The 26,575-nt window shown below is 41.9% G+C and overlaps 1 protein-coding gene across 5 annotated transcripts in view; it reads right to left on the bottom strand.

Moving 5' to 3' along the window:
* The window catches only part of LOC125463239 (potassium voltage-gated channel subfamily A member 5-like), a 250,377-nt gene that overhangs the window by 65,390 nt on the left and 158,412 nt on the right, over positions 1-26,575 (bottom strand). For 3 of the 5 annotated variants that reach the window (XR_009447229.1, XM_048554244.2, XM_059654659.1), the window contains one exon: positions 23,404-23,532. The exons of 1 other annotated variant lie outside the window; for it this stretch is intronic. The gene's annotated coding sequence lies outside the window, so the exon portion shown is untranslated. Of the gene's footprint in view, positions 1-21,931; positions 22,134-23,403; positions 23,533-26,575 lie in introns of all 5 variants that reach the window. One more of the 5 variants, XM_048554243.2, reaches the window with a different exon arrangement.

Genomic DNA, 26,575 nt, shown 5'->3' with positions numbered 1-26,575 from the left:
CTCGCTACCCTAAAGAGCCAAATATCACAGTGGCACCTAGCAGGGAGCTTTGTCCTCTTAGTAATCAATCCTTTCAAGATTGAAAACTATTTGACTTTTAACTCTGCAATACTTTAGGGCCAGAACAAAGTTCCTAAGTGCAATCAGCGAGCCAACCAGGGATGTATATAATGCGATTCCCTCTCGAGGATGCACATGCAGCCTGAAGGTCTGACATATTTGACTTAGGATGGAGATGCCCTGCTTTTATCTACATGGGGGCTGATTGCAATTCCACCTTAAATTCTGACCACCGACCTCCTGGCTCTCTCCCCACAACCAGACTAGAATTATGTTGTTAAACACTGATTTCTCTCCTTATCTTTATAGTGGCATCCAAACCTGTTGTAGATTCACGTAGGAAGTGCAAATAACAGATTTTCAAGCAAAAAGACAGAAGCAAATAAAAAAAGAGGCCCGCAGACATATGCAGACACACATAGCACTCTAATTACAAATTTTTTGAGTTGTGTGGGTGCACTCTGTAATCTCAGTGTTGCTAGGCAGTGCACGTCTCCAGCATTCTCCATGTTCTTTTCATGCTTCAAGGTTAGGAAGAGAATTCTTTGCTGGTAATATTGCAATGTGCCCATCTATTTGAATAACTCTGATGTGTCTCACTGTTCTTTGATGGCTAATTCTGCAGAGTTTCTGAATACATTTCTAGATGATGTTCAAATTTACTGAGTGGTGGTTGAAGTAAATAAGATGAGATACTGATCATGACAAAAGGTGAGCTGATGTGAAATTGCTGGAAAATTATTCTACAAGCTTTTACAATGCTGAGGTATAGAATCCCTACTGTGTGGAAACAGGCCCTTCAGCCCAACAAGTCCACACTGACCCTCAGAGCATCCCACCCAGACCCATCCCTCTATAACCCACCTAACCTACACATTCCTGGACATTGCGGGCAATTTAGCATGGCCAATCCACCTAACCTGCACATCTTTAGACTGTGGAAGGAAACCGGAGCACCCGGAGGAAACCCACACAGACACATGGAGAAAGTGCAAACTCCACCTAGACAGTTGCCCGAGGGTGGAATCGAACCCAAGTTCTGGTGCTGTGAGGCACCAGTGCTAACCACCATGTCACCGCACTACCCCACAAAGCAGCACCACTGTTTCTGCCTGGCTACGTCACTGAAAAGAACGAACAAAATTGAGAAATATATACAAAATACAGAGATTATATAAACTAACAGTAATTTCTCAATTTTTGTGTCCTTATCTTTAGCGTAATGGAAAGGTGGAGATTAGCCTTCACAATGTAAAGACAACTGATAGCTTTGCTGATCAAGCACTTGAATTGTATGGAATAACATACATGGAAATGGAATCAGCTACTGACTGACTTATGCTCATAGGGTGTGTGGCTAAGGGAGATCCCAGGAATATAAGGCTGGGGGCTGGGAATATACCCCTCCTGTCACAGAAGCATAGCTGTGATACATCCATGCATCCTAAAGGTGTAGGATGATATTCTACAACTCCAACCTGAGGGCAAATCCCAGAAATTCCAGTGCAGTGTAACCTCCATTATCCCTCTGATCTCAAATGGGAGTCTCTCATTTTTTCCCCTTACAGAAGCTGTAATATTCTCCACCATTACTAAAGTCACATGCTTTTTTTTTGTGCTCTCACATCCCTTCTATGCAAATTTTAACTCTTCAGAATGCAACAATTCTGTAACTTGACCACTTTCTTCACCTGGATAGACTCTCTTCACATGTCTAACTTGCAGACTCATGGACACGATCCAAGGAACAGATTTCCTCTTGTGACTTACTCGTCCTTTTCTGACCACTACACAATAATATACAGTATTATGTAACATTAAGCCCATAATCCAACCAATACTACAACTTTATGTAAATGCTTACAGGATTTCATGTACTTAAAATAGCTCTTCACATTTTGTAGAAAGAACGTATCTTTACGCGTACGCATATTTCATTCTATTTAACAGACAAACTAGCTGATTTACAGATCGATGACCAGCTAATCATTGCTGAAGATAGTACTTGCCACTGTTGACCAGTATTGTTATTAAACCCACGACCTTGGCATTATTAAGCATGCTGCAACCATCTGAGCTAACTAGCTAGCACATTGTGGATCCAGATTATATTGTGAAATTATTAGTGTGATTCCAGTGATTGTCTATTAATTTGGATGCATTCTAGTGAATGACATACAGCCTAATTGACTTGATAGTCTGTTGCTCAAATATCATCTCTGCAACAGAACTCTTAAGCTTTATTTTGTTTCTATTGTGATGGTCAGTGCTGTTATTAAATTTCATATTATCCCTCCTAAATTACAAAGATGCCACCCAACATGTTCCTCATGCTCTGCATCTCCATGGTGTTCAAATTATGACTCATGGTAAAATCTGTTCCTGAAACTCATTCTTTATAGGATCTCAAGCGTGGTAAGATTTGAATCACTCACATTTCACTTTCTGTGACAACCTAGTGGCTGTTATAATGCAGGTATGTGTCACTTAACCTCTGTTGTCTAAGTTATCTCACCTTTTAACATCTTGCCAAACCTGCTAGTTTGAACTTGCAGGTTTGGCAAGATGTTGTATCATTTGAATCATTTTGATTTCTCAATTACAAAAATATAAACCTGTAGTAGTCACAAAGTGAGTAGGCTAAAATAATTAAACAAATGAGAAACAGAAGGTACAAATATGCTGGTGTTGCTTTAAGATAACTCCACACAGGCCAATATCCCAAATCACCCTTAATTTACATGTGGAAAGTCTTTGACCCTAGTCCAGTTCCCCCACAGCCAGCTCTCAGTGTCAGGATGTCTAACACTCTTGATTTTAATCTGTGAGCCAGGGCTTCCTGATTGGACTGAATTAACAGCCCCAAACAGGGAACTCATATTCCGTAAGATCCACCTGGCTGACATTGTTACAATCACTATAGCCTCATGAAGATGTTTAACATTATTAAAGGATTGGTAAGGATTTATGGAAGTTTCTCTGGTTCAGATGTTCTAAGTAAAGGCACACAATCGTAAAAATTAGTGCTGGTCTACTTAAGGTTGATGGCACATTACAATATGAGGTTACATAAGTCTTATCTTTGGGGACTCTGTCTCTAATTTAGAATAAATTGATGGCGTCAAGCGATCTATTCTGAAGTTTGTTTGGCTAGACTGAACATTAAGATTAAAAGGAGGCTTGGTTTATTTTTCTGGCAAGAAATGTAAGCTACGCACACTTGGACACAATGGCAGCAGTACCAATGCTTGCAATAGTTAAAACCACTACTCTCCAGAAGTGCTAAGTATGTCAGATTGTAAAGAATTCAACCTCAAACTGTTGATTCACTTTCATGACAAAGGAGAATGGGATCTCAAGGGTTGCTAATTAGTGTTTTTACACTGATACAAGGCTCATGCAATTCATGTAGTTATGTGGATGAGCTTTGAGAAGAGAACAATTTTTATCCTAACCCTGAAACTCACAGTTAGTCTTCCAAAATCAACAGAGTGGGAGCAGCTAGGGTTTAAAAGTCTGCATGGTTAGCTAGACAGGAATGTGAAAGGGATCTTGCGCTTGGATTGATAATACCAAATTCATGAGCATTTCAAACAAAGCTAGAAGATTCATGCAGTTCTTGTTAGATGGCTAATGGCCAGGATTACTCACTTTGAAAGACAGTCTGGTGTTAAAAGTGACCAGACTAGGGTGTAAAAAAAAGGAACAGAAATAAATCCTTAAGAGCTGAAAAATCACTTTGGATCAGGTCCTGGGAAATCAAATAACTGCTAAAAGCACCGTGTGAATTACGCCTGTGAAGTGAGTTTTTTTAGTTACGTTAAAAGTAGAAAAGGGAAAAATTCTGTTCTGCAGCTTATACTATGAGTTGCCTGCAAAATACTGGCTAGTCAATAGTTTTAGTTATGCAGAAGTCTTAAAATATAATATCTTATCATGTTATCCTTCCCGCCATCAACTCCAAGTCTCAATATATTTTTGGTAGTCTGTTGGTCTCTATAGAGATAATAACAGTCAGGAATCACATCTTCACACCAGGGTAATGGAAGTCTGGGACTCTATCTGTTTACATGAGGTCATTTCAAAATTTCAAAATATTGACGCATAAATTTTTCTTAGATGAGCATTTAATGGAACTCCCTCATCTTCTCCCTCAGTATCTTTTAGCCTTCAGGACTCCGCATTGAGTTTAACAATTTCAGAGTGAGAACATACTCCTTCATGTTTATTAGTCACTTCAACACTCCAAGGTCCTGGTCTGCTGTGGCCCCAGCACAGCCGATCCATTTGCAATTATTCACACTTTTCGCTAGCACCCATTCAGTACTTATCTCCCTCTTGGTTTAACATCAACAATCTCTTTGTTTGCTTTTCCTTTCTCTCCCTCTCAGCACCATCTTCACATATTCCATTCACTGCTCCCCCCATCCTCAACCCGCATCCCATCAACCCCAACTTCTGTCATCAAATACCACAATTTCCTAGCTGCTTTCAGTTTTGATGAGACATCTCTGGATTGGAATCATTAATTTTGTTCTGTTTTCTCTCTGCTGATGCTAAGATTTTACAAAAATTTCTGTTTTAATCGAGAAAAGCTCATTCCTGTTTCTCTGTTGCTGGGATAGAACATGGGCACCATGCTGAAATCATCGTATACATAATGGCAACAAGTATTCTGAAGGAATGCAGTTGACGAAATGAGAAATGCACTGGTGCAACCTGACACGTGTTTCTGATGGAATAAATGACCAGCAGGTTTTACAAAGAACAATTCAGGCATTTACAGAAAGAGTGCAAAAAGCCTTGGTTCATTTGCTCTGCCAAAAGTTTTAGAATCAAGACTATTGTGAGCTTTATCCTGCATCTGGATTCTTGCTGTCATTGGTTTAAAAACCTGGAATAAGTGAGGTTAGTGTCAGTTCATAAAGAAGGCTGAGTGTAGTTTACAATGTTACACTGTGTCCCTTAATTTTACTCTGTTTAAACTGGCAACCATCTAAATAACGACTGACAACTAAGTAAATCCTGCCTCTGGCTGCCAGTGTAAATTTGCTAATTTCTCACCATGAATCAACCTGGTATAAATGTCTGGGACAGGATCAATGCCAGGATTAGCTCAGACACAGCACCTAGCAAATATGTCCTAGATTGTCCAAAGTATATGTCATCTTCCACCACGGAATATCCAAAACAACTTGTTAACAAAAAGGGGAGAAACGCAGAATTTCAGATAATAAAATGTGAGGCTGGATGAACACAGCAGGCCCAGCAACATCTCAGGAGCACAAAAGCTGACGTTTCGGGCCTAGACCCTTCATCAGAGAGGGGGATGTGGTGAGGGTTCTGGAATAAATAGGGAGAGAGGGGGAGGTGGACCGAAGATGGAGAGAAAAGAAGATAGGTGGAGAGGTGAGTATAGGTGGGGAGGTAGGGAGGGGATGGGTCAGTCCAGGGAAGACGGACAGGTCAAGGAGGTGGGATGAGGTTAGTAGGTAGGAGATGGAGGTGCGGCTTGGGGTGGGAGGAAGGGATGGGTGAGAGGAAGAACAGGTTAGGGAGGCAGAGACAGGTTGGACTGGTTTTGGGATGCAGTGGGTGGAGGGAAAGAGCTGGGCTGGTTGTGTGGTGCAGTGGGGGGAGGGGACAAACTGGGCTGGTTTTGGGATGCGGTGGGGGAAGGGGAGATTTTGAAGCTGGTGAAGTCCATATTGATACCATTGGGCTGCAGGGTTCCCAAGCGGAATATGAGTTGCTGTTCCTGCAACCTTCGGGAGGCATCATTGTGGCACTGCAGGAGGCCTATGATGGACATGCAGTGCCACAATGATGCCACCCGAAGGTTGCAGGAACAGCAACTCATATTCCGCTTGGGAACCCTGCAGCCTAATGGTATCAATGTGGACTTCACCAGCTTCAAAATCTCCCCTTCCCCCACCCCATCCCAAAATCAGCCCAGTTCGTCCCCTCCCCCCACTGCACCACACAACCAGCCCAGCTCTTCCCCTCCACCCACTGCATCCCAAAACAAGTCCAATCTGTCTCTGCCTCCTTAACCTGCTCTTCCTCTCACCCATCCCTTCCTCCCACGTCAAGCTGCACCTCCATCTCCTACCTACTAACCTCATCCCACCTCCTTGACCTGTCCATCTTCCCTGGACTGACCTATCCCCTCCCTACCTCCCCACCTATACTCTCCTCTCCACCTATCTTCTTTTCTCTCCATCTTCGGTCCACCTCCCCCTCTCTCCCTATTTATTCCAGAACCCTCACCCTATCCCCCTCTCTGATGAAGGGTCTAGGCCCGAAACGTCAGCTTTTGTGCTCCTGAGATGCTGCTGGGCCTGCTGTGTTCATCCAGCTTCACATTTTATTATCTTGGATTCTCCAGCATCTGCAGTTCCCATTATCACTGAAACGCAGAATTTCGTCTGTTTGCATATAGCACATGATATACAAAATTTCATCTGGGAAGCAATAAACGTGAAGAGGACTTACCATTATGTCCTGGCTGTTGTACTCAATACCTCAGTTTTGAAAGCCCAAGATCCCATTGCCTGGTTAATTACTTGGTGAATATGTTGGTGAATATAATTCAGGATTTAGTCTATGTGGGTGTAGTGTGTAGTCTTGGTGGAACAAGTGAACAACGGTGAATTCCTTACCAGGGTATATAGAAAGATTATACACACAGACCAAATTCTGAATTACAACAGTAGCCACCCCAGCGCCCATAAACAGAGCTGTGTGAAGACTCTGTTTAACTCACTGCTACAGTCAGAGCTGAGCAAAAAAAGAGGAACACATTTAAATCTTTGCAAACAATGGTCATCCTAACAGTTTTGTCCGCCAATGCTTGGCAAATAAACAACACCAAGATGGTACTGTACGCCCCAACATACTGGTTACCCTACCCTCTGTTAGAAGCACATCAGAACTGACTACAAGACTCCTATGACCTCCTAGAATAAGGATAACTCACAAACCAACAGTCATACTTCATCGGTTACTCTCAAAGACAAAAGACCCCATACCCACAATGAGCAGGACAAATGTGAAACACAAAATGCCGTGCAGCAACTGTGAGAAACACTACATAGGACAGAGGGGCAGGAAACCCGCCACCAGGATACATGAACACCAACTCACAGCAACTCTCCCTCCTTTCAATACGGTCTGACATAAAAGGACATCAGTTTAACTGGGAAAAGTTACAATACCAGGACAAGCGAGACAAAGCATGAGAATTCCTGGAGGCCCGGGTTTCAACCACCGATGCAATAAACAAAAAATGTTTATTGAAATGTTGAAATAGACCCCATCTATATACCACTACTGTACAAAACTGGAAACAAAACTGCCCACTATGACAGACTAGACCATATAAACAGACACAGCAACAGCGCTTCAACAGAGGCTACATAGTACTGACAATGTCATCTGGAAGGGAGACAAAACATTTGCATGAAAACTGGGCAGCTTGGTGAACCAACCAATACAGTCAGCATTCAATGCAATGGATTCCATCACAAATTCTACAAATGATGGTGGACACGAGACATAACCAGAACCAGAGGTGGAATGTGCCATAGATGATAATTCAAAGCAGAATTAGAGGCACATAGACGGACACAGTTATCCAAATCTAAATTCCTGTGTGTGGAAATGAGGAGAGCAGAGTATAAAAAGCAAGTATGAGTATATTCTTTAATTGCCTTTCGAGCTGTCATAAATACCCCCGGCATATCAGATTCATTCCACTTCACTCAAAAATATGATGTTGTTCATTATTATTCAGAAGGTAATCAGACTTAATTAAATCCTGGAGTTGTAATCACACAATACTTGCGCATACAACTGCCAGGTACTTGAGAAGCTATAGTATTCCATACTTAGCCAATTTATGAAGGGTGGAAGATTGTTCCCATAGTAATAGCTATGGGAAGTTCTATTAAGTCAAGTCTCAGATTTCATGATGGGCACTCTCTGGAGGAAATCATTGTAAGAGGGTTTTAAAACATGGTGTAAGTAATTGGATAAATCAATTTAATGACATTGAATGGGCAATATAACATCTTGTACATTTGCTAAGTTAAGAATTTGAGAGGTAAATTCTTCTCAGATTATCTGGTACATTCACTAGCTCCTTGGTGGAAGGACCACTGAAACTCTGAAGATACAGTGTAAATGGCCATTGTCAGTTCTCAAGGGATTGCAAGGCACTACATATTTGTCCTAACTTTTGTCGATAGCTGACAAAACAAAATGGATGAACATTTTCAAAAACCTTTTTGTGATAGATATTATTGCTTTCACCACTCCTAAATATAAACACTCGATCAGATACCACCACCCAACTCCACCAACAGAGCCAGCCTGACCATTCTGTGACTTAACCTGACTCCTTTCATAACCTGACCCACCTACTCCAATCTATTTATCCATCTCAGCCACCTGCCACCCTACCACTCAGTCACCTGACACACTACCCTGTTATGTCACTCACCCTAACCCTTTACTTTACCCACATAAAATGTTATCATGGATAAGGACTCATGGCATCAAGCGTTATATTACCGAGGACGGGTTAATGGACAGGAAACAGAATAGGGGTAAATGGTACATTTTCAAGTTGGCAGGCTCTAACTAGTGGAGTGCCATAACGATCTGTACTGACTTAGACAAAGAGATCAAGTGTAATGTATTCAAATTTGCAGATGTTGCAAAGCTGGGTAGAATCTAAAGCTGCGAGGAAGACACTGAGTAGCTTTAAGCAGCTAAAGAAGGGTCTAGGCCCAAAATGTCAGCCTTCCTGCTCTTCTGATGCTGCTCGGCCTGCTGAGTCCATCCAGCTCTACACCTTGTTATCTCTTCAACAGAAATAGACAGGTTAATTGAATGGGCAACAAGATGGCAGATAACGTATAATGTGGGAAAATCTCAGGTTATTCACTTTGCTAGTAAGAATGGAAGAGCAGAATATATTGTACAGAGAGATTGGGTGTACTCATACAAGATAGTGTATAATTAGGATGGAAAATGCCATCTTGCCCTTTATTACTTGGAGTTACAACAACAGGAAAATCTTGTTTTCATTGTATAAAACTTTGCTGGACCACATCAGAGGTAATGCAGCTTTGATTTAATTTGATTTTATTGTTGTCACACGCACCAAAATAGACTGAAAAGTGTTATTTTGCACATTCAACAGACAGATTGTACCAAAGTGTATCATGTAGCAGAACAGAGTGCAGAATATACTGTTATAGCTGCAGGGAAGGTGCACACAGAGAGAGAGAGAGAGAGAGAGAGAGAGAGAGAGAGAAAAATATTAACATTTGAGAGATTGATTCAAAAGTCTGATAACAGCAGGGAAGAAGCTGTTCTTTAATCTGTTCAAACGTGTTCGAACTTTTATATCTTCTGCCTGATGGAAGAGAGTATAACCAGGGTGGTAGTGTTCTTTGATTATGTTGGTTGCTTTCCCAAGGCAGCAGGAAGTATGGCTGGAGTCACTGGGCGGAAGGCTGTTTTGTGTGATGGACTGGGCTGTGTTCGTGACTCTCTGTAGTTTGTTGCAGTCTTAGGAAGGGCAGTTGGAATATCACGATGTTATGCATCTAGATAGAATGTTTTCTGTGGTGCATCTATAAAAATTGATAAGAGTCTTTGTGGACATGGAAAATTTCCAAAGTCTTCTGAGGAAGTAGAGGCATTGTTGTGCTTCCTTTACTATTGCATTGATGTTGGTGAACCTGGGCAGATTGTTGGCAATATTACTCCTAGGAGCTTGACGCTCTTGGCCACCTCCACCTCAGCACCATTAACACAGACAGAGGTGTCCTCTTCACTACACTCCCTGAAGTCAATGAACAACTCCTTCGTTTTGCAAATGTTGATGGAAAGATAGTTGTCTTTACACTGTGCCACTGAGAACTCAGTCTCCTTCCTATACTTTGACTCATCATTGTGTGAGATTCAACCCACAAGAAAGGTGTTGTCAGCAAATTTGTAACTGGAGTTGGGGTGGAATTTGGCCACACAGTCATGAGTGTATTGGGGTACAGGGCGAGGCTGAGTACACAGCCTTGCAGGGCACTGGTGTTGGGAATTATGGTGAAAGAGATGTTGTCGCCTATTCTTACTGATTGTGACCAATGCATCAGGAAATCGAGGATCCGGTTGCAGGGAGGGGAGCCAAGACCAACTTTGCAGATGAGTTTGTTTGGAATTATGGTGTTGAAGATGGAGCTGTAGTTAATAAACAGGACCTTGAAATGGTATCCTTGTTATCCAGATTTTCCAGGGAGCTGGATCCTGCTGTGGACATGTTGCGCTGGTTGGTGAATTGCACAAGATCAAGGCAATCAGGTAGGTTGGAGTTGATGTGAGCCATGACTAACCTCTCAAAGTACTTCATAACTACAGAGGTCAGAGCCATCAGGGAATAGTCATTGAGGCACGCTGCATGATCATTCTTTGGCACTGGGATGACAGTGGTGTTCTTGAAGCAGATGGGGACTTTAACCCATCGATCTGAAGGCATCAGTGAATAGTCCCAACTGCTGGTCTGCACAGGATCTGAGTGCACTGCTGGGGGCTCCATATGGTCTTCATAGTTAAGGAAGACTACACGTTGCCTTGGAAGTGATGCAGCGAAGGTTGCCAGATTGATTCTTTAAATGGGAGGGTTGTCTACTGTTGGTTAAATTGGGTCCATATTCCCAAAAAAAGTGAACTCGTTGAAATGTACAAATTTCTGAAAAGGCACCATTGTTTTCCTCGAAGCCACATGTCTACAAAGCCACTGATTTTCCTCCAAGGTTCCACACACAATCACCTGTGTGATCAGCAGGCCAGGCCAAGTCACTGACTTCCAGTCTTAGAATCCTCTGCCGCACACAGACTTCAGCATTCAGTGCCCAGAAAGAAAAGGGTTGAGCCTATGTTAATAGGCACTGGGTTGTTTCTTTGAGCTGGGGAATCTAGAACAGTGGTGTGGAGTCGCAGGATATGTTGTCAATCATTTAAAAATGAAATGAAGATAAGCTTGCTTTAACTCAAAGAATTGTGAATCTTTGGAATTGTCTACCTCAGTTTGCTCAGTCTTTAAACATATTTTACATATTTTAGGGGATCAAATGATCTGGAGAATGGCTGGGAAAGTTAAATTGAGGCAAGACATCAGCCTCGACCATATTGAATGGAACTACAACTTCTTGAATCTAATTGTCTACTCCGCTGTCTCATCTAGTACTGCTCCTATTTCTTAATGTTTTTATGTGCATTACCTGCATTTACACATATCTGCATATGTGCTCTTACACTTCTGTACACATTCATGCACGGCTATATGCCCACTAACTTGTACACTCACATATACACCGACATATCTGCACATACACTTTCACAAACACCTGACACAAGCACAGACTTGCTAATGTATATACCCACATTGAAACTTAACTTATAAACCTGCACCTGTACACACTCAGTCACAAATAATGTCCACAGGTGACCTCAATATGGATGTGAGTTTGCTCGCTGAGCTGGAAGGTTAGTTTTCAGACGTTACGTCACCATTCTAGGTAACATCATCAGTGAGCCTCCGACGAAGCGCTGGTGTTATGTCCCGCTTTCTATATATCTGGTTAGGTTTCCTTGGGTTGGTGATGTCATTTCCTGCATTGGTGATGCCATTTCCTGTTCTTTTTCTCAGGGGATGGTAGATTGGCTCCAAATCAATATGTTTGTTGATAGAGTTCCGGTTGGAATGCCATGCTTCTAGGAATTCTCGTGCATCTCTCTGTTTGGCTTGTCCTAGGATGGATGTGTTGTCCCAATCAAAGTGATGTCCCTCCTTATCTGTGTGTAAGGATACGAGTGATAGTGGGTCATGTCGTTTTGTGGCTAGTTGATGTTCATGTATCCTGGTGGCTAGCTTTCTGCCAGTTTGTCCAATGTAGTGTTTGTCACAGTTCTTGCAAGGTCAGCCATATGGTATCAATGTGGACTTCACCAGTTTCAAAATCTCCCCTTCCCCCACTGCATCCCTAAACCAGCCCAGTTCATCCCCTCCCCCCACTGCACCACACAACCAGCCCAGCTCTTCCCCCCCACCCACTGCATCCCAAAACCAGTCCAACCTGTCTCTGCCTCCCTAACCGGTTCTTCCTCTCACCCATCCCTTCCTCCCACCCCAAGCCGCACCCCCAGCTACCTACTAACCTCATCCCACCTCCTTGACCTGTCCGTCTTCCCTGGACTGACCTATCCCCTCCCTACCTCCCCACCTACACCCTCTCCACCTATCTTCTTTACTCTCCATCTTCGGTCCGCCTCCCCCTCTCTCCCTATTTATTCCAGTTCCCTCCCCCCATCCCCCTCTCTGATGAAGGGTCTAGGCCCGAAACGTCAGCTTTTGTGCTCCTGAGATGCTGCTTGGCCTGCTGTGTTCATCCAGCCTCACATTTTATTATTTTGTAGATGACGTTCGTTTTGCTGGTTGTCTGTATAGGGTCTTTTAAGTTCATTAGCTGCTGTTTTAGTGTGTTGGTGGGTTTGTGGGCTACCCTGACGCCAAGAGGTCCGAGTAGTCTGGCAGTCATTTCGGAAATGTCTTTGTAGGGGAGTGTGGTTATGGTTTCTGTGCCTCTTTTGTCTGTTTGTTTGGGTTTGTTGCTGAGAAATTGGCGGACTGTGTTCATTGGGTACCCATTCTTATTGAATACGCTGTATAGGTGATTTTCTTCTGCTCTTCATAGTTCCTCTGTGCTGCAGTGTGTGGTGGCTCATTGGAATAATGTTCTAATGCAGCTTCGTTTGTGGGTGTTGGGATGGTTGCTCCTGTAGTTCAGTATTTGGTCCGTATGTGTTGTTTTCCTGTAAACGCTGGTTTGAAGTTCCCCATTGGCTGTTCGCTCTACTGTGACATCTAGGAATGGCAGTTTGTTGTTGTTTTCCTCCTCTTTTGTGAATGTTATGCCAGTGAAGGGTATTATTGATGGTATTGAAGGTTTCATCTAATTTGTTTTGTTTATTGATGACAAAGGTGTCATCCACGTAGCGGACCCAAAGTTTGGGTTGGATGATTGGCAGAGCTGTTTGTTCGAGTCTCTGCATTACTGCCTCTGCTAAGAGCCCTGGTATCGGAGATCCCATGGGTGTACCGTTGGTTTGCCTGTAGGTTTTGTTATTGAAAGTGAAGTGGGTTTTCCGTAGAAGCGTGGTGTGTTGGATCCTCCGGACTAGCTTCTACGGACTACCAAAAATTCACAAACCAGGAGCCCCCCTCAGACCCATAGTGTCGCCACCTGGAACACCAACCTACAGATTAGCCAAGGAACTACACCAAAGACTAAAACACCTAGTAGAAGACTCCCGCCACTCCATTCGCTCCACCCAAGAATTCCTGAACACCAAAGACACCAAGATAGAAGAGAATGAAATAATGGCCTCCTTTGATGTAACAGCCCCATTCACACCCATCAACATCAACCTGGCCAAAGACACACTGACTACACTATTAGAAGAACCGAAGACACATACACCAGACACCACCAACCTCATCAGCAAGGACAACATCATCAAGCTAGTGGGCCTATGCCTTACCACCCACTTCACTTTCAATAACAAAACCTACAGGCAAACCAACGGTACACCCATGGGATCTCCGATACCAGGGCTCTTAGCAGAGGCAGTAATGCAGAGACTCGAACAAACAGCTCTGCCAATCATCCAACCCAAACTTTGGGTCCGCTACGTGGATGACACCTTTGTCATCACTAAACAAAACAAATTAGAGGAAACCTTCGAGACCATCAATAATACCCTTCACTGGCATAACATTCACAAAAGAGGAGGAAAACAACAACAAACTGCCATTCCTAGATGTCACAGTAGAGCGAACAGCCAATGGGGAACTTCAAACCAGCGTCTACAGGAAAACAACACATACGGACCAAATACTGAACTACAGGAGCAACCGTCCCAACGCTCACAAACGAAGCTGCATTAGAACATTATTCCAACGAGCCACCACACACTGCAGCACAGGGCAACTATGCAGAGCAGAGGAAAATCACCTATCCAGCGTATTCAAAAAGAATGGGTACCCAATGAACACAGTCCGCCGATTCCTCAGCAATAAACCCAAACAAACAGACAAAAGAGGCCCAGAAACCATAACCACGCTCCCCTACATCAAAGACATTTCCAAAATGACTGCCAGACTACTCGGACCCCTTGGCATCAGGGTAGCCCACAAACCCACCTACACACTAAAACAGCAGCTAATGAACTTAAAAGACCCTATAAAGACAACAAGCAAAATGAACGTCATCTACAAAACACCTTGTAAGAACTGTGACAAACACTACATTGGACAAACAGGCAGAAAGCTAGCCACCAGGATACATGAACATCAACTAGCCACAAAACGACATGACCCACTATCACTAGTATACTTACATACAGATGAGGAAGGACACCACTTTGATTGGGACAACACATCCATCCTAAAACAAGCCAAACAGAGACATGCACGAGAATTCCTAGAAGCATGACATTCCAACCGGAACTCCATCAACAAACTCATTGATTTGGAGCCAATCTACCATCCTCTGAGAAAAAGAACAAGAATGGCATCACCAACGCAGGAAATGACATCACCAACCCAAGGAAACCTAACCAGATAAATTGAAAGCGGGACATAACACCAGCGCTTTGTCGGAGGCTCACTGATGATGTTACCTAGAATGGTGACGAAATGTCTGAAAACTAACCTTCCAGCTAAGCGAGCAAACTCACATCCAGAACCTCAACCTGAGCTACAAATCTTCTCAAATCTCGCTGGCGACCTCAATATCTTTGGCCAAGAAATGTAGCCACGATAACAGTTCCAAACAAAATATTCAACAACAACTGTCATAATTATTTACAATTCCCATCATATTTATTTGTGAGTTCAATATCAGAATTTCTGAAACTAGCTCCAAAAATTATACTAACCTTCCATGTTTCAGGAAGGCTGCAAGACAAGATTGATTAAAGATGGGCTTGTGAATAAATTTATAGCTTGGCTTTAATTTGGACTCCAGTTACAACTCATGGATAGTTGAATTTAAGAGAAACTTTACTGATCAGATGTCAGATATTCAGCACAATTCATAGCACTGTACTTTCAAACAGGGAAATCTGACTCACGTCCCAAACAAATGGACTTGGATTTTTTAAAACAAAAATATGCTAAATTACAAAGTAAATGAGAAATTAATATTTTGAGCTCAGATGGTCAATAGTATTTGTCAGTCTAAACAGAGATTCTGCCAGCATAGCTGTGATGCTAAGCTAATATTTATCTGTATCATTGTAAAGATATGCCAAGGCAAACTTTCAAATATTCATAATTATTCCAATATGCAGTGAAAACTGAAGTAGCATTGTCAATATGGCTGGGAAGCGTCCAGAAGGGCATTACAGAATTCTGCTGACAATCCACTGTTACTTTCATATCTGGAATGCCACAATATTTCTTTCACAGGTTAAAGCATTTCTGCAATTTCTTCTCTTTCATACTTTATCTAGTATGCATTTGTAAGGTTCTGTTCAGCGTGCAAACTCTGAAACTGTTGTATTTCTTTCCTGTAATATTCTTCTATCATACTAATGACAAAGCAGCCTATCATCCAATTGACTAGGTGCGTTGCTGGAGACGGTCTGTTTGTAATATATTAAAGGTCTTGTACACACCGACTTCCTGCAAATGTTGCAGTTACTTCCTGCAGCACATAATTATTGTATCTATTTCTGTCATGTTTTTTAATCACACTCATAACCCCTTTCTGTCATAATTAATTTGACATGATCTATTTACCTCCCATAAACAACATCCAGCTCCGTGGGTAGGTGGCAGTGTGGTATACTTACCACTGGCCTTCATTTCCACAATAGACGGTGCTGTGGTGCTTCCACTTGCCTTGGGTCTGTAAAGTCGAATCAATAGGTCAATGCTCTCTGCTAATTCACTTCTGTCATCTCTCACTGCTACCGGAGCCCACCACAGTGACAATTCTGTTAGAATTGCATTGTCGTGGATCGTGAAGAAGGTTCGATCAGATGGGGCCAATGGGCCAAGGAATGGCAGATGAAGTTTAATCCAGATAAATGTGTGATGCTGCGTTTTGGAAAGGCAAATCAGGGCAGGGTTATACTCTTAATGGTAAGGTCCTGGACAGTTTTATTGAATAAATGAGACCTTAGAACGCAGGTTCATAGTTTCTTCAAAGTGGAGTCACAGGTAGATAGGGTAGTGCGGACGGCATTTGGAATGCTTATTAGTCAGTGCATTGAGTACAGAATTTGGGGGGGGTGTCATATTGCAGCTGTACAGGGCATTGGTTAGGCCACTTTTGAAATACTGCATTCAGTTCTGGTGTCTCTGATTTAGTTAGGATATCGTGAAACTTGAAAGGGTTCAGAAAAGGTTTACAAGGACGTTGGTGAGGTTGGAGGGTTTGAGCAATAGGGACAGGCTGAATAGGCTGGCGCTATTTTCCCTGGAGCATCGGAGGCTGAGGGGTGACTTTATAGAAGTTTATAAAATCATGACAGGCATGGATAGGGTGAATAGCCAAGGTCTTTTCCCTATGGCATGGGAGTTTAAAACTAGAAATCATAGGTTTCAGCTGAAGCGGGGGAGGTGGGAAGATTTAAAAGGGACCCAAGGGGCAACCTTCTCCATGCAAAAGATAGTGTGTATATGGAGCTGCCAGAGAAAGTGGAGGAGACTAGGAGAATTACAACATTTAAGGGTTTACAGGGATATGGGCCAAGTGCTGGTAGCTGGCACTAGATTAATTTAGGATACCTGACGATACGGATGATTTGGACTGATGGGTCTGTTTCCATGCTGTACATCTCTCTGATTTCATGACTCCAAGGTCACAACCTAGCCTCTGACACTCCAGGGAAAAAGGTCCCAGTCTATCCAGAATCTCCCTATAGCTCAAACCCTCCAGTCCAGGCAACATCCGTGTAACTTTTTTTTCTGTACCCCTTCAACTTTAACAACATCCACTAACAGGACAGACCCACCAATGATAGTGGCATACTTGTTTACAGCTGAGGGGGCATTGCTCTGAGAGAGTTATCAACATTGATGCTCGGGTCTATGAAGTCACATGGGTCCCAGGTCAAACACGAACAAGAAAATCTCCTGTTGATTACTACTGCTGCCACCAACTTCCCCAATCACTGGTGGATCAGTCCTCTTCAATGTTGAGCACCACTTGGAGGAAGCACTGAGGGTGTTGAGGGCATAGAATTACCCTGGGTGGGGGATTTCACTGTTCATGCCAAGAGTAGTTCACTGCATGCCGAGCTGGAGGAATCATTAAGGACATATCTGTGTGATTGTGTTTGCTGCACATGGGGAGAGAGCCAACTAAAAAAAAAACAGAACTTGATATTGTCCTGATCAATCCAACTGTTAAAGATGTGTCATTCCATGACAGGGAAATGACAGCCACATAGTCCTTCTGGAGACAAAGTCCCATTACCTCATTGGATTAAATTGTACAATTACTAAAAGGAACAGACTTTGAACAGAGCTGAGAACCTAAAATTGGACATCTACAAGGTACTGTGGGTCATCAACAGCATCAATGTTTTATTCAATCACAACCTGTAACCTCATGGTACAGCAGGTGGTCTAATAAACCATTGCCATCTAGCTGGGAGATCAAGGTTTAATGAAGAATACAAATAGGCAGCCAAAGAGCAGCACCAGGTACACCTAACAATGAGGTGTCAATCTGATGAAGCTACAACATGGCTACTTGCAACCCAAACAGCAGAAACAATATTTAGGAGGCAGTTTATTGGTAATCCCCCAAAAAAATTGAATCTAAGCTCTACTATCCTGTCAAATTCAATCAATGGTGGGGAACAAATAAATAACTAAGAGGAAGAGGAGACTCCACAAACATCCTCAATAATGGGGGAGCTGAGCAAAAGACAAGGATGAAATATTTGGATACATCTTCAGCCAGACACATTAAGTGGATGATCTACCTCAACCTCATCTCAAGGTTCCCAGCTTCACAGTTGGCTGTATTCAACCAATTTGTTTCACTTCATGTGAAATCAGTGAAAGCATTGGATACTGCAAAGGCTATGGCGCTGACAACATTTCGGCAATAGTACAGCTGAATTGTGCTCCATAACAAAACTTGCTACTGGTAAAACAAAACCTGAGTCCATGAGAAATGGGGATAAAAATCTTCACTGGCGGGGGGCTTACTGGGCACAAAGGAAGATGATTGTGGTTGTTGGAGGTCAAATCATCTCATTTGCAGGATATCTCTGCAGGAACTCCTCATGGTAGTGTCTGAGGCCCAATCATTTTCATCTGCTTCATCAATGATGTGCCCTCCATCATAAAGTCAGAAGTCAGGATGTTTGCTCATGATTGTACAATCTTCAGGACTATTTGCCATTCCTCAGATACCGAAGCAGTCTGTGTCCATATAAATAAGGTGTAGACTAGTTCTAGGCTTTGGCTGATAAGTGACAGGTAACATTCATGCCACACAAGCACCAGGCAATGTCTGACTGCAATAAGAGAGAACCTAAGCATTACTTTTTGACGATCAATGGTATTACCATTGCTAAGTCTCCCACTAACAACAACCTGGGGGTTACCAATATCTAGAAACTGAATTGAATGACCCTATAAACACTATAAAAGAAGGTCAGATCTCGGAATTCTGCGTCAAATAACTCCCCTGTCTCCCTAATACCTGTCAAACATATACATGGCACAAGACAGGAGTGTGTGACAGAATACTCTCCACTTTCCTGGATGGATGCAGTTCGAATAATATTCTATAAGCTCAAAACCATCCAGGACAAAAACCGCCCATCTGATTTGCATTGCATCCACCAACATAATCCATTCACTCCTTTCACCACCAAAGTGCAGTGGTAGCACTGTGTATACCAACTACAAAATGCTCTGCAGTAACTAACTGAGGCACCTTTGACAGCAGCTTCAATCCCCCAGTCTCTACCATCTAGAAGGACATATTTGGCACCTTAACTTAGAACTGTATTATCACTCCTTCACCGTTTTTGTCTCAAAATCTCAAAAACCTTTCCTAACAGTTCTGTGCACATCCATATACCCCAATGACTGCAATAGTTCAGAAGGCAGCTTTCCACCAACTTCTCAAGGCTAATTAAGGATAAGCAATAAACGCTGGCCCAGCCATCATTGCCCACACTTTACGGACCAATAAAAGAAAATGTGCATTGGACAACGACAAATGCACAGAAGGGAATGCACGACAGAGAAAGTTATGTTATAAAGTTGAAGAAGTTTCATCCTCTCTATACCAAAAACAGTTTCAAATTGCTATTTAGTCACACAGCAATCTATTGCACTTATAAGACTTACAAAGCCTTTGCAACCTCTAAGGGATTTTTGTCCTTTTCCTTCCAAACAGCTGTCTAGAATCCTTCATGCACTTTGACAAATCTCCACGCTGATGAGTAAGTGACATATCTGACTCACAACCATTTGCTTCCTAAATGTTCTTGTGGAACACAATGTTAAATGGGTCTCGGTTATGTTTCGTAGGTCACAAGTCTGAGTGATTTTTGCTTTAAAGAGGGAATTCTATAACCAGTCCTTGTACCTTTATTTTTAAACCTTACCGTTCTATGCGTAGATTTGTTTTGAACATATTTGCTTTAACTGTAAGCGCTGGTGATATCTTTAGGGAATTTTGTTGTGCGGGTAAGCTGAATTAATGAATAACCAATTCGGAAAAACAAAATTACTGGAGCATGGGGATTAAGTATGATGGACGGTTAATTCGGATTTTGCAAATTGCCAGCCATTGTGTTTCCTCAAAGGAAATCCATTGTTTTTATTATTGTAGTGACTCAAGGGTAGACTGGGGAATCACTAGTGGGAGATGCCGTAGCTAGGAAGCCAGCCTGACAAGCAAGTATTATGGGAGGGAGGGGTGTAAAAAGGTGTATATGTATGTAACTGCAAGTTCCCTGATATTAAAATTCAAAATTACAGGAGCTAGACAAAACACTGCACTGCAAAACAATAGTTGCAAAGAAAATATATCAAATTGAAGCAAGCTGCCTGTGTTCGTTAAGCAAGACAATTGTAACAAAGGTGCAAATAGATGTCAGACCTGTGACATACAAGCCATTTTTATGTTCCGGAGACTCAACTAGAAATGCAATACACAACTACTAAAATATTTACAAACAGGAAGACAATTGTCACCTGTGCCTTTCCGTTAATTCTCTTTCTGAAATGAAAGCTGAGTGAATATGGGCTAAATACCAAAAGTTTGCTGATTGTTTGTAATTTGATCTCTTGTGGGATTTATTTCTGTTGACTGCAAGGTTTGCCTGATACTCCCCTACGTCACATGCTGAGGACTGAATTAATTTGCATTCATTAACTTCACTATCAGGGAGGGAAAGCCTGTATGCAGACAGGCAGAACCTCATACGACAGCTGCGTAAAGTAATCCTTTCCCATGTTTAAATTGTTAGTAAAATGTTCAATGGCATATGAGCTGACAGTAGGCAATACCAAAGGATATTAAATAACAATTAAGAAATGTGGTACGCCCACCACCAATTCTGTGGAGTTTGTCTGAAACAAACAACTTACTTTTTTAACATTTAAGCTTAATAGATTCTAGGTATAAGGTACATAGGAGATGATAATGGCATAAAAGGTTTGGCGTTCAGCTATGAAGAATCTTGCTGGTCTAAACTGATGCAGGTGCTAAGCTCCAGGCACCAGTAGCTATTCCTGTCAAGAGGATCATTCAGCACGGGAGGAGAACTGGGCATGATTACAACATAGGGTTTATGTGGAATTGGAGAAGCCTTAGGGATGGAGGCAGGGGAGGTGCAGTCAAATGCACCCAACTGCAACTTGTTTTAAAATTGGGCCCTTTGGCAGTGCCTTTCCGATGAGAGGTGAAAATGGTCACAGTGACTTTGTGTAAACCCACTGCTTTCCCCAGGTTGGATTTCTAATCTAGAAAACACAGTGTCGAGCTGGAAGAACACAGCAGGCCAGGCAGAATCAGAAGAGCAGGCAAGTTCCCGAACCAAAACGTTAACTTTCCTGCTCCTTTGATGCTTCCTGGCCTGCTGTGTTCCACCAGCTCCACACTGTGTTACCTCTGATTCCAGCATCTACAGTTCTTGCCATCTCTAGACTTTTGAGCAGATGGGTTTGAATGTTTACATGGTAGTTCTCACAAGGAGGATGAAATTTGCTCATGGCAAGAACTTGCTCATGCAGTCTTTTATCATGAAGGGGCTGGTGTGCTCTGGCCATCACAGAGTCCTGGCTGACCAGGAAACCCTCCTACATTTACTAAATCCAACGAGGATTTACAGATCAACCTTTTTTGGCTCAGTTACAACACACATTTTGTGGCCGTCAAATCGGACTTTACCCAGAGCTTCTGCCCCTAAAGTAGGACTCTGTCAGCTTCCATAAGTGGATGTAAAAAGCCAGGCGTTAATAATAGAACATAGAACAATACATCACAGTACAGGCCCTTCAGTCCACGATATTGTGTTCTCTATTAGTACAGAAACTTGATTTCAGTATTTCCATAAAAGTGTCCAAAAAGAACAAATTTGAAAAGTTCTCTCTGAAAAATGGGCATATTCCCAAAGAGTCCTGTTGTGCTGACTTCTTGGTAGCAACTGACAGATTGAGTTGCAAAGAGTGTTTTCAGTAAAGTAGTTCCCTTTGTCCTGTATTGTGCACCAGTAATACCTGCAGTCACATAACATTGTCTCAGAATGTGTTAATTACCTCTTCATAAAACAGGAATAGCGTGTCTTGTTCTGATGGTGTGCACCGTGTTGCTGGGCCTGATAGTTTCCTCAGTGATGTGCTGTCAGCCATCTAATTACACCTTCTGCCAAAAAGCAGCTTTGCCTTGGATCTCACAGAACATGCTTTGTTTGGATCCACGTGGTAAATTTCCGACTTTTTAGGCAACATTTTCACTTGGCTGCAGTAAATGAAGAATAATGTTATTTCTTAACACTGAACCATGTAGTTTTTTTATATGGCAGTGGAACCTTTACCTTTTTTGTGACGTGATCACATCTGAAAAAGCCCATACGCAGTATAGAGATAATAGGAACTGCCAATGCTGGAGCCTGAGCTAACCAGGTACAGAGCTGGATGAATACAGCAGGCCAGGCAGCATCAGAGGAGCAGGAAAGCTGACATTTCGGGTCTGGGCCCTGCTTCAGAAATCATTTCCGAAGAAGTGCCCCGACCTGAAACATTAGCTTTCCTGCTGCTCTGATGCTGCCTGGCCTGCTGTGTTCATCCAGCTGTACACCTTGTTATATCATACACAGTATGGATTGCTTTATGTTTAGATAAGAACAGAAAAAAAGATCTGGAGTGAGAAAGTCCTCTCAGCCCATCAAGCCCGTTCCACCCGCAAGTCATGACTGTTAGTGTAGAAGCCTATGGATGAAACTAACTATTGATGTCTTATCTTACAGAGCACTAAACAGGAAAATGTTGTTCTCAGCTTACTTTATTCTTTAGAGTTTTTCCAGGAAAATGGAGTTTGCTGCATGTACATTCAATTATCATTTATCATCAATTTTTTTTTTGCAAAAGCAGATTGCAAACCATTTAACAAATTTGTCAACTGTTCTGTCAGGTTCCATATGAGCCTTACATGAGGAGTATTTTTCCAAAGGCTTTTCAAAATATAAGTATATTTGTCAATTTTTTTAATCATTAAGAAAATCCCACTATTTTTGGCGTATATAAGACAGGCACACAAGTTACCCTTATGAATCTGACTGGCACAGCCAAACAACTCCCCTGAGCTGGACAAAACACATATTTGGAATCGTTGCTGTAATAAAGGGTTACGTTTCAGACATGGCTGAAGGTGCACTCTTGTCCAGCAATATAATATCCATAATATCTTCTCTGTGGAGTATTTCAACACTCAAACACCCTCAAACGTGTGGATATTACATATGCAGAGTGAAAGCAAAATGGAAGATTTCCCTGGCAAAGACTTTCACAACTGTAGTACCCTTAAAGTTCGTGGCTTGTTTGCCTGATAATATAGTCAAACCTCTCTTCTGGAACAGTGATAATATTTGAAAGTATGTGAGATGTCATTCTGCTGAAAGTGTGGCCGTGGTAACTTGTTAATTTGATGGGAGTGAAATCCATCTTTCTCTACTTCCCAGTAACGCAAACCCAGTTGTGAAGTGGCAAGTCATTTTATCCACTTTCATTACCTGATGACAGTGGCTTTTTTTGTGGTAACATGATCTCCAGTAAGAACTTCCCTTCTTATTCCAGGTTGAGATGGTGTTCTGTACATCTGAAATTCACAGTTCTTCTCCCTTCCTAACCATTAGGGCTACCTGAAACTCAAAAAAGTTACAAAGTATGAAATAGTAGAATCTTTTTCTTCTCGTGTACAAGTAATAACTTGTTTGATTGTTCACATTTACACTCCGAATATAGCTTGCAAAATAAACACTGAGTTAGTGCCTCCAGTGTAGAACATCCCACAACATGATCACAGACTAAGAATTCAGGCCTTGGAGATCTATGCCCCCAAATCTCCATTAGGTTTCTGTACCAGGTGTGCTAATTTTCATCAAATTGGGAAAAAGAACTGATATCATTCATTTTCTCTCACTGGCTATTGTAAAAGTCATGTTTGGTCTCCTTCATATGAGTGTTTCTAATTAACAGATGAGTGTGTAAGGGAAAAAAATGGCCAAACCACCCCCCCCCCCCCGCCACTCCACGTTATTCTGTATCATTTGGTTTGGTGATACTCATTTGTCTGTCTGTCTGGCAAGTTTTATTATAGAAATACAAGTGATGTTAAATTATACATATCAGAGCCATTGATGGCTATTTACAAGTAAAGTTCAGGCAACAAAATGTCAGCGTGGAGACATAAAGGACATTTGAATTCCTATGAGGCTCAATCTTTTAATTTTTTTTACCAAATGTAGACTAATAGTGAAGTACATGACTTGACTATTTCACTTGCATTAATTTGAAATTATTAAATTACATATTATTATTTATATTATTAATATAATAGAAAAAGGTTAATTTCTTCAACAAAAGTTATTGGGTTAAATAATAATAAATTGGAAGTACAGTGAAAACAGTCATTAAGTCATACAGCATGTAAACAGACCCTTTGGTCCAACTGGTCCACACCATGTTCCCAAACTAAACTAGTCCCACCTGCCTGTGCTTGACCCATTACCCTTCAAACCTTTCCTATTCAGAAACTTATTCAAATGTATTTTAAAAGTTGTAACTGTACCTACATCCACCACATTCTATTGCATCTCATTCCACAAAAGAACGAATCTGTGTAAAAGAAGTTGCCTCATACCCTTTTTTAAATCTTTCTCCTCTCACCCTAAATATACGATCCTTAGTTTTGAAATCCCCCACCCTGGGGAAAAGACTCTTGTCATTCACTTTATTTATATCTCTCCCTCATGATTTTATAAACCTCAGTGAAGGTCACACCCCAAACCCCTGTGCTCCACTGAAGTAAAGTCCCAGTCTTTGCAGTTTAATATCTCAAACTCTCCATTCCCACATCACCATGGGAAATCTTTTCTGATTTGTGTTGATAAATTATCTAATGGGGCTTTGAACTGAAAGCAATACTTAAACTAGACAGGAAAAACACCCAAAGGACATCCCAGCCTTGTCATGACAAATTCATTAGTTTCAAAATGCAGTCAGTCATATTCTTAAAACAACACAACCAAATTACATGTAAGGAATTTTGCAATTAGCAGATAAGGCTATGGCCAGTTCCTGTGTGTGATTTTCCAGAGGTATTCACAGCACGAAACCCTCATATGGAGTCAGCACTGAGCAATTGCAAGCGTAACATTAGGATCTTTTGCACGTTTGATGAATGAACATGAATATGGTTTTGTCAGTTATGGTGCCAGACCTGACCATAATACGAGGAAAGAACGATGTTCTATGTGGAGCATAAAGATGGATGTCATTGGTTTATGTTGCATTACAAAATGACACCATTGATAATTCACTTATCCCTCAGTATGTCACTGAAGGATAGTTTAAGTTATATGCTCAATTCCTAAAGTCTCATCTGACCCCATGGCATTCTGAGTCAAAGTGGTGAACATCACCAGCTCAGCTAATGATGCAGTTTAAAACCAAAAATAGCATTAGCTTTTGATGAGCATAATCATTCCCTTGATCCAATCATTGTCATTAAGAAAACATTTAAAATGTGTCAACTTTGTGTTTGTGATGGAATAACTGTTACTATTTAGACCATAAGATATAGGAGCAGAATTAGGCCAGTCAGCCCAGTGAGGTGGCTCTGTCATTCAACCATGGCTGATGTGTTTCCCAACACTGTACTCCTACCTCCCCCACCCCATAACCCATGATCCCCTTTCTAATCAAGGGCTTATCTATCTCTGTCTTCAAGACATTCAATAACTTGGCCTCCACAGACTTGCCTCTCTCTGGCTGAAGAAATACTTCTTGATTTCATTTTAAAGGTTGTCCCTTTACTCTGAGTCCATCCCTTCGGTTCCTAGTCTCTCCTATCCGTGGAAACATCTTGTCCACGTCCACCCTGTTCAGGTCCCTTAGTATTCTGTAAATTTCAATCAGATCCCCCGTCATCTTCCTAAACTCCATTGAGCCCAGACCTGGAGTCCTCACATGCTCCTGGGGCCCTTCATCCCTGGGATTATTCCTATAAACCTCCTCTAAACCCTCTTGAAGGCCAACACTTCCTTCCTTAGATACGGGGCCCAACACTGCTCACAACATTCCAAATGAAGCCTGGCCACAGCCTTATGCAAATTCACTATCTCTGCTTTTGTATTCTAGCCCTCTTGAAATGAATGCTAACATTGCATTTGCCTTCCTAACTACCAAGTCAATTTGTGCTTCATATTTCCAAAATCTTTCCCCATTTAAAAAATAATCTACCCATCTACGTTTCCCACTAATGTGCATAATCCCACACTTTCTCACATTGTACTCCATCTGCCATTTTTTTGCCCACTCTCCTAGCCTGTTGAAGTCCTTCTGCAGCTTCCCCATCTCATCAACACTACCTGTCCATCCACCTTTGTGTCATCTGCAAATTTAGCAACAATGCCCTCAGTTCCTTCAACTAGATCGTTAATAAGTAGCGTGAGTAGTTGTGGTCCCAACCCTGAGCCTAATCAAACTCCACTAGTCACCAGCTGTTAACCTGAATAGAACTCCTTTATCCATACTCTTTATTTTCTGCCAGTCAGTTAATCCTATACCCATGCCAGTACCTTGCCTTAACAGCGTGGGTTCTTATATTATTTCTCAGCCTCCTGTGTGGAATCTTGTTAAAGGCCATCTGGGAATCCAAATAGATCATGTCCGCTGGCTCTC

The sequence above is a fragment of the Stegostoma tigrinum genome, chromosome 25 (assembly GCF_030684315.1).
Source record: "Stegostoma tigrinum isolate sSteTig4 chromosome 25, sSteTig4.hap1, whole genome shotgun sequence".
In the NCBI taxonomy this organism is placed as follows: Eukaryota; Metazoa; Chordata; class Chondrichthyes; order Orectolobiformes; family Stegostomatidae; genus Stegostoma; species Stegostoma tigrinum.
The sequence above is the reverse complement of the archived record's forward strand: the minus strand, read 5'-3'. Positions and strand labels throughout refer to the sequence as shown.